The sequence below is a fragment of the Panthera leo genome, chromosome C1, assembly GCF_018350215.1.
Source record: "Panthera leo isolate Ple1 chromosome C1, P.leo_Ple1_pat1.1, whole genome shotgun sequence".
In the NCBI taxonomy this organism is placed as follows: domain Eukaryota; kingdom Metazoa; phylum Chordata; class Mammalia; order Carnivora; family Felidae; genus Panthera; species Panthera leo.
In genome coordinates this window covers 53,561,273-53,576,272 of record NC_056686.1, presented here as the reverse complement: position 1 = coordinate 53,576,272, position 15,000 = coordinate 53,561,273, and the positions used below count along the sequence as shown (strand labels likewise).

The following is a 15,000-nucleotide window of genomic DNA, read 5'->3' as shown; positions in this document are numbered from 1 at the left end:
TATACACAGGAGATACGTAGATATGTATGTAGATATATCTATATATCTATATATTTATATATAGATGTATAATGAATACATGCACACACACACACACGCCTCATATTTGCAAAGGAAAAGATAAAATTACCTATGGAGCGGAAAAAAGGGTATAAGGAGCAAGGATAGAAGCTGGAGTTCTTTGAATACAACTTTCTTGATAGATTTGAATTTGAAACTAAGTAAATATATAATTACAAACATGAATTTAAAAGCAACCCCTAAAAAGTGAGAGCAAAGTGAGGCAAATGAGCCCAATAACCACACAGAAACTACCTCAAATGACTTGAAGACACAAAGTAACTGTCTTAAAGTGAAATATATCCAGACCAAAACACAAGACAAAACAACCAAACAACCTTTTACAACCTTAAACTGGTTTGGTGGTAGTGTTGGTATTGTTATTCTGTGACTGTAAATTATGGCAAAAGGCAAAATAGGTAATTATATTGGTATAACTGAGAACCAGGATTTTTGAACGGGAGAAAAGAGATACAGACGTAAGACATAATGATGTAAAAAACTGATTGAATTAAGTAAAAATTCCACAATCCTGAATTTGAGTTGGAAATATCATAAGTAACCCATGATGTGTTTTATCTTTTTAAAAAATCTGTTTCTAACTCTGTCCACTGAAGAAGGCTAGACACGACGACTAACTAGGTAGCAGTGAGCACCCATTACAAGAATGTGGTCTTGAAACATCATTTCCCTCTATATAGAACTAGACCCTTTGCACTTGTTGGATGAGCACTGGGTGTTATATGTAAGTAATGAATCACTAAATTCTACTCCTGAAAAAAAATATTTAATAATAAATTTTTTAAAAAGGAAATCCTACTGAAAAAAAAGGAACTAGAGCCCTTTGAAAAATGTCTGATTCAAAGATTGGAGCCAAAAACAAAAAACGAGGATTGGAGCAGAAAATGTACACAATGAGCCTGATTTGTGATATCAGAAAGAAAGGAAAGAGGGGATGACTACCACAGTGTGTCAAAAAGACTCAGACACCAACATAAGAGGCTGGCTTTGGCCAAAGATGGGTCTACTTGAGCATCAGTAAGAATAGTAACTGTAATGGATGGAAACATCATAGGTTTACAAACAGGAGTTCATAACAGTAAGATAAAGAGGAAAAGAGAGAGAAAAACTTCATTCATCACCCTTGGAGAAGGCTAGGGAACCAGTTCTTTATTTTTGAAAAATAAAGGGAAAGAATTGAACCTTTTCCTGCCTTTGCTGAATGAACTGTATTTCAGGGTCACCAAATATCTGATAAGGGGAGTTTCTTTTCATAGAAATATGCCAGCTAACAAATAGAGAAGAAATGATAGAATTCACTCTTCACAACTCCTAGAAAATGGAACTAGACAGTGATCAGGAAAACAGAAACAACCACGCATTATGTACCCCCAATGGAAATACAAAACACAACCTGTGCCCCAATGGAAATACAAAACACAACCTGTGAGACAGTCTTGCAAGAATCTAATCTGAATCTCAATCTGATCAAACCTCTAGATCTAACTACCAGGGAACACAGGGACAGAGGAATAGGTTGTATACCACACGGATGCAGCCAGTAAAATCAGGGTGTTGAAACAAATCTATAGTGCAGATAACCTGGTTTTTTCAACAAAGACATTACAAAAAAAGAGATGGAGAAGAAATTTCAGAAGGTAAAGAACACCAAGAGCTCTGTCAACCAACTTCAATGCATGGACATTATTTGGGTCCTTATTCAAGTGTAGAAAGGAAAAAATAAGACTCCTACTTAAAGGAGTTAGGAAAATTTGAACACAATGGGCAGTTGATGATATTAAGGAATTACCATTAACATTCCAGATTTGAGGAGGACACTGTGATACTGTTTTTAAAGGAAGACCTTATATTTTAGAGACACACTGAAATGTTTAAAGATGAAATGACATTACAGCTGGGATTTACATCATAATAATCCAGAGAAGCAGGTACAGGTAGAGAAGAATGAGATTGATCATGAGTCAATAACTGTTGAAGCTAAGTGACAAGGACATGCGAAGTTTCCCTTTCTACTTTTGTTGTTTCCCCTTCCTACTTTTATATATATTTGCAGTTAGGAAGCTGTATGTATTTACGTATTATATACATTACATGCCATAATTATAATACAGTATTTTATAGACACACATGAATATAGAAAAGGGGCTGCTGGGGACCTCAGTCAGTTAAGTGGCTGACTTCGGCTCAGGTCGTGATCTCAATTTGTGAGTTTGAGCCCCAGGTAGGGCTCTGTGCTGACAGCTCAGAGCCTGGAGCCTGCTTTAGATTCTGTGTCTCCCTCTCTGCCCCTCCCCCGCTCACATTCTGTGTGTCTCTCTCTCAAAAAAAAAAAAAAAAATTAAAAAAAGAAAAAGAAATAATCCACCTTTCTTCACTACCTATGTAGCTACCAACCATAGACCTAAGTCACCATCAATTGTCACCTGAATTATTACAGTGGCCTCTTAACTGGTGTCTTTGCCTCCATCCTTGCCTCCCTGCAGTCTGCTAAACTAAGAGCAGCAAGTTTCTAAGGAATAAGGCAAATTATGTTGCTCTTCTGCTTAAAATCTTTCATTGGTTTTCCACCCCACTTAGAGTAAAAATCAAAGTTCTTGCAATGGCCTGCATGGCTCTGTAAGTGGAGTTCTGCACACCCTCCGGCTTTATCTCCAACGTCTCTTTCCCTGTCTCTTCGCTGCAGCCACACTGCACCTCTGTTCAACATAGAGCTGTCTCAGGGCCTGGGCACTTACTATGCCACTCTTCCCCCAGATATGCAGCTGGTGTGCTTCCTCACTTCCTACACGTCTCTGCTTAAATGTTCTTTTGTTTCAGAGAGACTTTCTAGATCACCCTAAATAAAGTAGCACCCCCAATCTCCATATTCTAATATATATATATATATATATATATATATATATATATATATATATATTATTTTTTTTTTTTTTTTTTTTTTTTTTTTCTGTCTCTGCCTACTAGAAAAGGAGCTCCATAAAAGGATAGACATAGTTTTTGGGGACACCATTATTTCCCAAAGTGTCTGGCTTAATGAACATGTTAATTTTGTTTTTAATTTCTGAACTATCAACTAGTCAGCAATATTTCACTGAGTGTTGAGCACAGGGTAGTGAGGTAGGTAGGAAACACGCTACGGAATGCTTATATGCCCCTTTAAGACACTTGAATTTTGTCTTGTAGGTGATGGGGAGCCTCAAATTATATATAACAGGCCTTCAAATTTTAGTGATAGACCTCCTTACCACTTTTGTTATTATCTTTAAAGAAATACATGTGATTTGGCGTTTCTATGGTATATACATTAGAAGGTCTATCACCTTCTAAAGCTGAACCACTATACTTCTAGTTAGTCACTTAAGATAGATGTTTCCTCCTGGATTAGAATAAAATGTCCCTGCATAAAGAGATATGGACATACACAAATAAGGCCATCATTTGCCCACAAGGTTCTTTGAATTAAAAAAGCCCCAAGGGCATTAGCAGCTTGGGGTGGGAGTAGTTATTTGGAAAGACTGTTCAAGAATCAACAAAACTCTGTTGATTGACTGCAAAAGCCCCAGTGGCAACATAGGTTTTATGTCAAAAATGGGTGAATACAAAGAGATCTGAGTGGAACCTTGTCTCCTCCTCCTGTTCCTACAGGCAAACACCAAATCCATCCCATCTTGTACAAACCCACAGCTGGCTAGCGCCTTAGTTGAGGCCACCTCCATCCCCAGCCTGTGTCCTACTAAGCAGTCTCCCTACTGCCAGTCTGGAACCCTTTCAGTCCTCTCCAGAGAGACATCATTAAAACACAAACTTAATCTTATCACAGCCCTTCTTAGAAACTTGTAGGTGCTCCAGGAAACAGCAGCTCGAATGACCTGGGAGCTTCATACAGTCTCACCTCCTACATTCCTCCCTAATTCTCCAGCTCCTTGCTCCAGTCCCAGGAATCCACATGTGGTTCTCCAAATAGCCCATTCTCTGGCTTTCTTCTGAACACTGTACATGCTTTTAGAGATTCCCTGTGCTGTCACGAGAGTATTTTGCTGTCTTCTCTCCGGCAACAACTCTGCATATTTTACATTTTGTGTTTTATCCCAAAAAAAGCCATTCTAAGAGACCTCACATGATTTACCACCTTGCCAGAGGCTGTCGGCTTAAGGGTTTTGTAGTCTATGTTCTCCTAGTTCTAGCGTCAAACATGATTGCACCTTACACTTGCAGTCTTCCTGTCTGCCTAGAAAATTTTGCAAGTATGATCTCATCTGGGAGTCTTCTTTTAGGTCATGCAGTTCCCGTCTCTTCCTCAGTGCTGCCTGCACAAGTGGCAGCCTTGTCTTACCCGGCATCATGGCCACCCTCAGACCTCTGGTGAAGCCCAAGAGGATCAAGAAGTTCATCTGGCACCAGTCAGACCCATATCTCAAAATTAAGTGCAACTATGGAAACCCTGAGGCACTGGCGATAGGGTGAGCAGAAGATTCAAAGGCTGGATCTTGATGCCCAACATTGGTTATGGGAGCCACAAGAAGAAAAAGCACATGCTGCCCAGTGGCTTCCAGAAGTTCCTAGTCCACAACATCAAGGACTTGAAGTGCTGCTGATGTGCAACAAATCTTACAGTACAGAGACTACTCACAATGTTTCCTCCAAGAACCGCAAAGCCACTGTGGAAAGAGCAGCCCAGCTGGCCATCAGAGTCACCAACCCCAATGCCAGGCAGCACAGCAAATAAAATGAATAGACAGCTTATGTGCACATCGTATTTATATTAATAAAACCACAGGGGCACCTGGGTGGCTCAGTCGGTTAAGTGCCTGACTTCGCTTAGGTCATGATCTCGCAGTTCATGGGTTCGCGCCTGGTGTCAGGCTCTGTGCTGGCAGCTCGGAGCCTGGAGCCTGCTTCAGATTCTGTGTCTCCCTTTCTCTGCCCCTCACCCACTCACATTCTGTCTCTCTCTCTCTCTCACTCAAAAATAAGTAAACATTAAAAAAACTGTATTAATAAAACCATAAAACTACCAAAAAATAAAATAAAATAAAAAATAAAATGCCATGTAAACAATCAACAAATCTATAATAATGATTCTCCAGGCTCTGCCTTTAATGTGGTATCAATATTAAAGACCGAAGCTTTGGAAAAATCATATAGTCCTGAGGAATTCTAGACCCAGGAACATTACAGAAAGTGTTATCAAGGTTAGTATGGAACAGAATTTGCAGTTATTTCCTTAAAACATTTGAAGCAATATTCATGGAGAAAAGAAATCCTTAAGCCATTGTTCTAAAAGTGGCACTGATGTTTTTTAAGATTTTAAAGCTAGAATTTTTTTAGAAGTTGTGCCTATAAACACAACAACTGGTTTGTAGTCCTGATTCTGTCACCTGCTAGCTATGCTGTGACTTTGGGCAAGTCACTTACCCCTTTGAGCCTCATTCTCCCCAGCCACAAAATGAAGATAATTATACTCAGCTCACAAGGCAGTTGTAAAAATAAAGTAAAATGATGTCTGTGGAAGCCCTTCATCAACCAAAAATAAGGCATTTATGGTTTATACTCATGGACAATGCCAAAGAGCAATGCGATTAGAAGATAGAGCTCTTCCCAGAACATCAGTTCTCCACCTAAGAGTCCATTTATTTCATCAAGCTGTTATTTTTATTGTTATTGGAAGTACATCAAAAGGATTTCTGCTGAGCCCAGGCAAACAATAAGTCTAGAATGTACTATCAAATTCCCACAATTAATTACTGGGATTGTGGAGGGTTTTTGCTCGCTTTTTTGTTTAAGAACTCTTTGGTATGTTACAAACCTTAATACGAATGACTGAATTAATATTACGTTAAGAACCTAAGTGCCCAAACTGGAACCATGTGCAAATCTGCTAGCAATGGATGGACTGCTGCCAGTTGATGCACATCTGTGAGGCTCTAGTCACTGTAAATAAAAGAATCTGCCATTGTTTTCAGAGCAGCTCAGCACCTCTGCCAATAGAACACCCTTTGAGTATGCTCCACTTTTCTATAAGTCACAAGTTTAAGGCTCTGGCGTAATCATCTGATTTTCCATCCTTTACAGGCTTGAGTGGATTTTTAAAGCAAAGGGCGATCCAAGTATTTTTATGAACCACTGCTAATATCAAAAACATCACTGCTTTCTATGTTCAAAGCCCCTGGGAGATCCCTAAAGAATTCAGAAAGGAACACTGCCAATGTAACTACCTCCAAAGGTGAGTTCAATGAAGCAAAAATGAACAACACTTCATCAAGGAAACTGCTGATCACTCTTCCGAAGATACCTAAGGAAAGTAAAATTTGACAAGCACGATCGCATTTACCCCAACATCACTGAGGATACTCTCCAAAATAGCCATTGACTCTCCCCTGGGGGTGGGTTGGGGGTACCACTGAAAATGAGCTTCTATCTCCCCTTCTGTAACAAACTCTAAAATATATAAGGCTCAAACAAGATCCCAGTTTATTTCTTGCCTCCGTCTCACTCAGGGCATTTGCTTTTGCTATTCCTCCTTCAGGAACCTCTTCCTGGCTCCTTAAATGATTGTAAGGAATAAATGATTGGTCCTCTCAGACCAACGTGGAGTCAAATCCCAGCCCTACCATAGGTAATAAATCCTGTAATCTCTGCACCTCAGTTTCCTCATGCAAAAGAAAATATCCCAAGGAACACTACTGACATCAAGATGGAGCACAGGAACAACAGCCTTTGCCAATTTGGTCACCAATTTTTTTTTTTCTTTACTGAGCTCAGACTCAGCAAAAGGATGTAAGACCCATCCCTTCAACATGAGGCTCATAACCTATTTAAAACAACAGTTCCTGCTCAGGTTATAATTAGAAGTACCTGATTATTATGAAGAACATGAGAGGACTTTATGAAGTGTTAATGAGCAACTCTGCTTTGCTGGGCATCAAAGTGGAGAGGGCAATGACCTCGGGCCACCAGCACACCACCAGAGGTGGCAGTTTTACCACATATTTGTTATGCAAGCTTGGGGAAGTTACTTCATCTCTCTGAAAATGTGATCTGTAAATTAGGGATTAATAACAGTACTTGTCTCCCAAAATTCCTCTGAGAATTGAATAAGATAATGCATGTTAAGCATTGACACAAGCATAGCAAATAACTAGTAAGTTCGAATAATGATAGCCATTTTTACCATTGTGACCTCCTCACCAAAGACTCTGAATTTCAATCTTTCATGAAATCCTGAGAATTTCTCTTAATTCCACTGGGGGAGTCCTGCTTTGTCATCTTTCCTAGAAATGGAACTTCAAAAGCCTGGAAGGGTAGTGGCTTTGGAGTACCAACCTGGGGCCTGTTTTCCTGGAGCTGAAACATGAGGAAAGGGGTGGCAGAGACTGCTATCTGCTAAACCAATATCTATTTCCCCTTCCCCTTCCTTAGTAATATATTTTAGCTGGTCATGGGGCCTCCCAAAATAAGACTACATTTCCCATGCTTCCCTTTAGCAAGGCATGACCATGTGATTAAGTTCCACCCAACAGGATGTGAATGGAAGTGAGATTGTAACTTCCAGGGTGTTTCTTAGAGGGAAGACGTAGGCTGGAAAACAAACGTGTTGGTTGGCCATCTTGGAGAAGGAGGAAAAGAGTAATATCCTAAAAAACATAAAGCAGTAAGACAGACAAGCCTGTGACCCTCATTATTTCATAGAGTAGAGCTGCCATTCCAGATCAGGCTTTTATATGGGCAAGAAATAAGCTTCCATCAGTTTTAGCCATAGTTATGATGGCCTTTGTTACATGCAGCCAAAGCTCTGTCGCCTCATAAATATTGTAGAGAGGAAGAAGAATGGCAGAATGTGGTGGAGAGTTATGAAATGTGCCTGGCACAAAGTATATGCATGATATTTGCACCATAAGCATTTTTGCCATAGATTTCTTTGTCTCAAGCACTTTTGCTGCAAACATTTTCATCATACAACTAATTGGCCATGAAGCAATTCTGCTGTAAAATATAAAATCATGAAAAATAAAAGACATTCACTTAAAATTACATAATGAAATATGAAAAACAAAAAGACTTCATTGTAAAATACAAAAGAATTGAATGAATTTAAGATGTGTGTAGATTCATGTCAATACTGCACAAGTAACTGATTTTATTTCGTGGATTATACCTAAGCACTTGCTTTTGAAGTTGTTCATTCATCATTTATACATTTTTTTTGCTTGTTCACTCATCTCTTCATTTGACATCACACTGTTTTCTTTTTTTGCTAAAATTTCTTCATTAAGAGAGGTACCCATTTCCAAATATTAGGATGCTTATTTGTAACCAAGCTTTTTATTGCATTGTGAAAGCCTTCTATACTGTTGTTTGTTTTGGGATACTGTCACAAATCTATTTATAGACATTCCAGAACTCTATGGGAAATGTAGGACCAAAATTCTATGCCACTATATAGACTATTATAAGAGCTAAGAATTATATGATATGAAAATGGGAGTGATGTGTCAATAGAGAAATGAATCCAAACTGTCAACCAGTTTGATGAAAAAGCCAAACTGTCAAACCAAACTGTCAGCCAGTAATTTTTTTGTCTTTTATGGAAAAATTGCCTTATAGCCAATTAGTTATGTGGCAAAAATGTTTGCGGCAGAGATCTCAGTGGCAAATGTAAAAGCAACCCACAGAATAGGTTCTCATAATTACTTGCAGAATTAATCTTTAGGGTTTTAGGCAATCAACTCAAATTTAGAATATTGAGGTCAGTTCCAGAAACAAGAGGACAGTGGTCAGCTGAGGAGTGTCCATAAGACAATGACTAGGGCAATGAAAGGTCAGAAAAACCCATCTCAAGAGGAAAGAGTGTAAGATCAAGAAGGAGAAAGGTAAGCCAGAGCAACAGAATTAGATTTCAAGTAACTCAAGTGTAGTAAGTTGAACAGGGCTCCTCTCTTTGCACTCTAGTTTCCTCATCTGTAACAGATAAGACCAGAAAATCATGAAAATGCCTTCTGGCCATCCCACAAGGGATCTACAGAGTCAAAGGAATTTACATTGTACCACAGGACAGAACTACAACCCACCTGGACACAACACTGTGAAAGTGAAGGACAGATTTCCACTGAACATCAAAAGACAACTTCCTAGGGGTGCCTGGGTGGCTCAATCAGCTAAGTGTCTGACTTGGGCTCGGGTCATGATCTCATGGTTCATGAGTTCGAGACTCACATCGGGGTCTATACGGTTAGTGCAGAGCCTGCTTGGGATTCTCTCTCTCTCCCAGTCTCTATGCCCCTCACCCCCAAAAAATTTTTAAAAAAAAAAAAAACTTTAAAAATTAAATAAAGGGTATTTAACAAGAAAAAAAAGACAACTTTCTAGCAATGCTTCTCATCTAGAAATAGAATGGCTGCCTTCCAAAGTCCAAAGTTACCTGACTAGAAGGATTCAACCAGAGAGTTGATAGGTTTCCAGAGGAAGTGCTGAGTTTGGGGAGGATCATGGAGTTAAAACAGACTCAGCTCCTTCTTACAGATTGGTCAGTCCAGCAGGCTTTATAGTAGACGGTCCTGTATCTCAATCCAATTCTGTCACTTACTTGGTTATATGATCCTGGACAAGTTATTTGCCTGTTTTCAAAGTTTATTTATTTTGAGAGAGAGACCGGGGGGGGGGGGGGGTTGTGCACGAGCAAGTGGGGGAGGGTTAGAGAGAAGTGTGGAGCCCTATGAGCAGCTCAATCTCCTGACAGCGAGATCGTGACCTGAGCAAGTATCAAAAGTTGGCCGCTTAAGCGACTGAGCCACCCAGGTGCCCTAATTCACCTTTTTTTTTGAGTCTCAGTTTCCTCATTTTAAAAAATGGGAATAGTAAAACATAACTTAAAGTATACTATAGGAAAAGAGATAATACATGGCAAGCACAGAGCACTGTGTTAGGCCCACAGCTCTTTATAGCAGTTATCATCAGTATCACATTAGCTTTAGAAACGGAGGAAGAAAAGAGAAAAATGTGAGGAGTACAGAAGATGGGAGTCAGTCATCCTGGTGGAAGCACCAGTAGGTAGAGGGCTGGAATTTGTGGACAGGGCGCATAGTTGCGCAGCCCAAATTAGCCAGGACTTGGTGTGACATGATGTGTCATGCAAGCAGGATCAAACGCAATGCAAAGAGTAGAAGAGGAAGGGCAGCTGGCAGTTGGAGACTCATCAGAAACGGAAAAAGAACTCTTATCCAAGCCTCATCCATCCATCCAAAATTTCTTGGTTATCTACAAGCAATTATAAGATGGTAAGAGTATCACAAGATGTTAAACACAGAGTATAATCGGGGCATGGAGGAGAACCATCTGACCCAGAGGTCAGATAAGGGTTCCACAGAAAATTATAGCTAACTTAAGACGGACATTACTGAGGAAAAGGTGTTTGGGGCAAAGGGTAGAAAGAATTCAGGTTGATAATATATTTGAAGAAGGGTGGAGAATCATGAAACCTTTCAAACCTACAAAGCTCCCACATTCTGAGTGACTACAGGACTGCTAATTGTCCTAGTCTAAGGTTCCACAATTATGGCTTCAGATGAAAAAGCAAAATAAAATACATGCTCTGCACACATTTTTAAGAGACTAGTAGTGGAGTGAGTGTGATGTGGTTACAAAAGGCAACAGGAGGGCTCCCTGTGCTGTTGGAACTGTTCAGTATCTTGACTGTGGTAATGGATTCATGAGTTCACACAACTGATAAATAACACAGAATGTGCACGCACGCGCGCGCACACACACACGCACATGCGTGCCCCAAGGAAATATGAGATGGAATGTATCAGCGTCAATATCTTAGCTGTGATATTATGTTACAGTTTTATAAAATATTACCGTTGGGAGAAATAGGCAAAGTTTGCAAGGCTCTCTTTGTATTGTTTCTTACAGCTACATGTGAATCTATAATTATTTCAATTCAAATTTCAGTTATGAAAGTAGCAACAGAAAAAGAATATAGTTATATAAAATTGCAGTTACGAAATATCAATTTACTATTGAAACTTTAGCAAAATGCATAAAAAATAAAATGTTGGAATTACTGGTACCCTATGACCCAAATATCCTTTTGTAATATTTTGATCTCGTTCTTTAATTTTTAGACTAGTATACACCCTTACAATGATTTTCCTGTATGTATATGTGTATATGTATATATGTATACATATATATATATATGTATATGTATATATATGTGGTTTTATAGCTTAATTAACATAGTTTGCTCCTTGTTAATCCACATATTTTATATTTAAAAGATCTTCCCATTATTGTAAAAATTCCTTAAGCAATTTTGTTTTTAAATTTTTTTATGTATTTATTTTTGAGGGGTGGGAAGGGGCAGAAAGAGAGGGAGACAGAGAATCCAAAGCAGGCTCCATGCTGTCAGTGCAATGCCCAACGTGGGGTTTGAACCCACGAACCATGAGATCATGACCTGAGCCAAAGTCAGATGCTCAACTGACTGAGCCGCCTAGGCACCCCTAACAATTATGTTTTGATGGTTACTTAGTAATACCATATAGGCATATCATAATTATCTGAACCAATTCCCTTATTTGGAACATTTTAGGCTGTTTTTAGATTTCTCCTATTATAAGTAATTCTACAATAAATTAAATCTGACTGGTTGCTGACATTACTGAGATGAATGAGAACAAGTCCTTAAATACCAAAATGTTGGAATCAGCAAGCATTTTAGAAATCATCTACCCAAACAGTCCTCCTAAAACAAACACACAGTCACATATAAATCATTTTATAATTATGAAAACTATGTGCCTATTCTCACTTTAGGAAGCAAGGACACAGTACAATTTCAAAAGCTGCTTAGAAAAAAAAAATGAGCCACAAATCTTGCTCTAAATCATTTTTGACCTTGAAGAATAAAGTAGAAAAAGCATAAATGAAGAAATTATAGAGAAAAAAGTTTCTAAGACTTTGGTACATTCTAGGGGCACCTTGGTGGCTCAATCAGTTAAGCATCCAGCTCTTGATTTCGGCTCAGATCATGATCTCACAGTTTGTGAGATATAGCCCCATGCTGGGCTTAGTGCTGAGTGTGGAGCCTGCTTAGGATTCTCTCTCTCTCTCTCTCTCTCTCTCTCTCTCTCTCTCTCCCTCTGCCCCTTCCCAGTGCATGCACACTCTTGCTCTCTCTTGCTCATACTTAGTTATAGTTGCCTAGATGCCTGTCTGCACTGATGTTAAAGGAACAACGCGAGGGTCAGTTCTGTTCCTTTTTCATCCTTGAGTAGGGCTTCGCCAACCATGTTGATATGACAAGACAGGTTCCTCACATCCCCTACTGTGGCTATAACTACTGGATGAGAGGTACATAAGTAACACCTGCTAAGCCAACTGGATTCTCGCTCTTGGAATTTAGAGCTTGAGATTCAGAGACAGATGGTCCATAGAGACTGATTGTTTGAATTAGTGATGTATAAACTTGTCATGTTTGGGGTATCCATGTACACAAAGAAGACAGGAAAACTGGTCTACAGAGAGAGAAAGAAGAATGAAGCAAATGTACAGGTGAGGGTAAAACAAGAACCATGAAGCACAAGAAAGAGAGAAGCTGTCAGAATGCTCTCAGCAAGTAAAGCTGAGTTCCACATCCTGGTCCTGGGACCCAGAAGGTACCCTGTGAATTTTCAACAGCCCCCTTTCTTTGGTTTTCAATTTAGATGTTTTGAAATAAGCTTTTATTACTTGCAACCAAAGACAATTTACTAAGATATGGGTAAGAACTCCAATGCTTTTTCTTCCATCCCTTTATCACTCTATTTTTCCCCTGAAACCCTATTTCGCCCCTTATCTAAAATTTAAAAATCCTACCCAATCTTTACACTGACTCTAAATACAACCTAACCAAGGATCCTGTCTCTGCCCTCTCTGAACTCCCTCTTAGAACATTGTTTCTGTGCTTGACACATGTACATGAAAGTTATTCGTATATTTGCCTCATGCTTCATTTAAATCACTTCTTCTCTCCATTCTTCAGGTACCTCACTCTTAAAATGAGGGAACTGTTTGGGGCACCTGGGTGGCTCAGTTGGTTAAGCGTCCAACTTTGGCTCAGGTCATGATCTTGCAATTTGTGAGTTCAAGTCCCGTGTCGGGCTCTGTGCTGACAGCTCAGAGCCTGGAGCCTGCTTTGGATTCTGTGTCTCCCTCTCTCTCTGCCCTCCCTTATTCACGCTCTGTCTCTTAATAATAAATAAATGTTAAAAAAAATTTTAAATAAAAATTTTTAAAAATGAGTTAACTGTTTGAGACTGGTGGTTGTCAAAGTGGAATCTCCACAGCCTCAGCTTTGGCAGTTATGAGAGAGAGGAGAGTGGTCCCAAGAAAGCAGTGTCCCAGCCTCCCATCCTTACTTTAAAAAGAGTTGCTCTGTTTTCACATATTTCATATATTGGTAGTCTGGGTAATGCTTTATTGAGAAAAGGAATCTAGTACTAATCAAATTTGAAAATCCTAAACTAGATAATCCATAAAGCTCCAAGATTCCAGTAGTAGTAGTAAAATAAATATAACAAAACCAACTAAAATTTTATTGAGCTAGACACTGTTCTGAATACTCAGTTTGCATGATGAGATACCACAACACACCTGTCAGAATGGCTAAAATTAACAACACAAGAAACAACAGGTGTTGGCAAGGATGTGGAAAAAAGGGAACCTTCTTGCACTGTTGGTGGGAATGCAAACTGGTGCAGCCACTCTGGAGAACAGTACAGAGGTTCCTTAAAAAGTTAAAAAGAGAATTACCCTAAAATCCAGCAACTGCACTACTAGGTAATTACCCAAAGGATACAAAAATACGGATTCAAATGGGTGCATGCATCCCAATGTTTATAGCAGCTTTATCAACAATAGCCAAGCTATGGAGACAGCCCAAATGTCCACTGATTGATGAATGGATAAAGAAGATGTGGTATATATGCAATGGAATATTACTCAGCCACCAAAAAGAATGAAATCTTGCCATTTGCAATGACATGGATGGAGCTAGAATGTATTATGCTAAGTGAAATTAAGTCAATCAGAAAAAGACAAATACCATATGAGTTCACCTACATGTTGAATTTAAGAAATGAAACAGATAAACATATGGGAGGGGGGAAGAAGAGAAGAGAAGGAAACAAACCATGAGAGACTCTTAAAGATAGAGAATAAACTGAGGGTTGATGGAGGGAGTTGGGCATGGGCATGGGCTAGATGGGTGACGGGTACTAAGGAGGGCACTTGTTGTAATGAGCACTAGGTGCTGTATGTAACTGATGAATCACTGAATTCTACTCCTGAAACCAGTACTGCACTGTATGTTAACTAACCAGAATTTAAATAAAAATTTGAGGGAAAAAAAATACCCAGTTTATCAACATTTTAATCATCACAACAATAAAATGAAGTAGATATTCTTAACCTCATCCTAAAATGAGGACTCAAATCACGTAGATTACAGATGGCAGAAGCAGGAACCTAGGAATCACAGATCCAGATCTGAGTTCTTAAACACAATAATGTCTTCTAAGCTCCTTTAGGGGAGATACTATGGCTTTTGTTTCTTTTTCTTTTTATCTCAGAGCACACTACTTGGGCTAATAGTTATTTGAATAGTGTCTTCTGAATGAATAAATGCTTGAATGAACAAAGGAACTGTATCTTGGATTCTGAAAAAACTGAGACAGGAACTTGAACTCTCTAGGACTTCAGGGGTTTTTAGGGAATAGCCCTAGGCAAAGAACTATTTCACAGCTTAGACCTTTTCCACACCATCTCTCTGAAAAGTGAAGGATCTCCCTGAAGCCAGGAAGAATTCCTTCTAGATACAGTTTAATATGTAGTGCTGAACAGTACCTGATGGGTCCATGGACACATACTTCACCAAGT

General features: G+C 39.1%; 1 protein-coding gene and 1 pseudogene across 4 annotated transcripts in view; one reads left to right on the top strand and one right to left on the bottom strand.

Annotated features, from left to right (window-relative positions):
* Positions 1 to 15,000, bottom strand: part of DNAJC6 (DnaJ heat shock protein family (Hsp40) member C6) — a 101,019-nt gene that overhangs the window by 71,009 nt on the left and 15,010 nt on the right. The window lies entirely within an intron of this gene.
* Positions 4,423 to 4,816, top strand: LOC122227523 (annotated as a pseudogene).